Genomic DNA, 1990 nt, shown 5'->3' on the forward strand with positions numbered 1-1990 from the left:
GATGGGAGAAGAAAGCCGATTTCTGCAAGTTGTCCTCTGATCTCTACATGCGTGCTGACATACATACACCATGACATGTGTGTACATACACAAACTTAAAACTAGACTCGACTAGAAATAATGTTATGTGTTTATTCCACCTATTCTCTCTTATTCTCTGCCCTCCCTCCCTCCCTCCCTCTCTCCAGCAATCCCATCCTACTCTCAAGTCCTTCCTCCATACCCTTATGTATAAGTCTAGCGTCCATGTGAAGGGAAATGTGATACGGTCTTCCTGAGTCTGCCTTTTACCTAACATAACGATCTCCAGTTTTTTCCTACAAATCACATAACTTCATTATTCTTTATGGCCAAAAGAGAAAAAACAAAAACAAAACCCCTCGATTGTATCGTATTTCCTTTATCCACGTGTCTGTCAACAGGCATCTAGAAGATTGCACAACTTGATGATTGTGAACAGTGCTGTTGTACACACAGATGTGCAGGTATCTCTATGGCATGCTGACGTAGGGTCCTCACTTGTATACACTACAGTGGCACACATCGGACATAGAGTAACTCTATTTTTAGTTTTTTGAAACTCCTTCGGGCCTCTGTTTCCATAGCAGCTGCTCTGATTAACATTCCCACCAAGAGTTTCTCTTAGAATTCATATTTGAACACAATCTCTATAGAGATCACCTTCAAGACAAAGGCTAAACGCTCATACCCGCCCTGCCCCAGAACATAGTCTCCTCTTGAGAATTCCTTCATAGTCACACCACAGGCATCTGTGCATACTGTTCTCTTCAGAGAATGGATGAGTGACTGGCATTCAAATCACATACACACACACCAACACCCCATGCACATGTAAACACACAACACACTTGCACGCCCCCCCCCCCCCCACATTTCCTGAGTAGACCCAAGACTCGACTTAAAAACTTCATATTTTTTTGTTTTTCGAGACTGGGTTTCTCTGTAGCTTTGGAGCTAAAAATTCATTTTCTATAGATTCTTTCCTGATCTGTCCAGAGATAGCCTCTTCCTTATATCCTCTGAGCTCTTTGGGGCATGACAGAACTTGTTTGCTAGTAGGACACAGTATGGGGGATAGCAAGGTTGAAGGACACCTGAGACGGCTCTGAATGAGGACTTCAGAGTCACCACAGGGGTAGAATGGTGAATCGCACAGGTTGCACGACAGTATCAATGATTAATGAAACCGAAGTGGTAATGGGAACTGAGAGTCCTGCAGGCTCAAGTCAGCTCTGAGGGTCAGGTAATGAGTAACTTGAAGTCAGAGACGATAAGCTCTGTAAGCTCACCTCCATGAAGGCACACTTGAAGTCCCCACAGGAAGAATCCCTATCTACAGAGACTCCAGTCCCTTCCCCACAAAAAGAATCTACCTAAGTATGTGTCTCAGATCTTAAGCCATTCACACAGGTCCTGGATGTGTAATCTACACTCAAGAGAGAACCCCAGTGAGCTTGGGATGGTAAAACTGTTTCCTTAATTGATGTGGTTTGAAAAGTGTGCATCCCACTAACGTTCATACAAAAGCTTAGTCCCAGTGCAGCAGAACCCCGGGACTTGGTGACTAGATTTGAAGAGCTCTGACATCATGAGTGATCACTACTGTCACAAAGAGGTTGAGGGAAAAGGGTGTGGCTCAGTGACTGGGCATTGCATTAAAAAAAAAAAAAAAAAAAAGGCTGAACTCCCCGCTCAATCTGAGAATAACAGCCCAACAAATTTACATCAGTTTCAAGTGTATATGTGCTCATTTATACCAAATACTTCTACATAACCATGTATTCCCCGAGATCATAACAATATTTTGACTTGAAGATAGGGCCTTGGTCTAAGAATTCCAGCCCTCCAACATTCCAGAGAATAGTCGTATGTGTTAATATTATACATAGTTATTTGAAGAAAACTAGGCTCAGTCCTGAATGGCTGAGAGTTCTCCTCTGAGTAATCAAGAAGGAAACGTGAAGCAGAC

The sequence above is a fragment of the Microtus oregoni genome, unplaced genomic scaffold (assembly GCF_018167655.1).
Source record: "Microtus oregoni isolate MIOR12 unplaced genomic scaffold, Mior012 000002F_ref0000024, whole genome shotgun sequence".
Lineage (NCBI taxonomy): Eukaryota > Metazoa > Chordata > Mammalia > Rodentia > Cricetidae > Microtus > Microtus oregoni.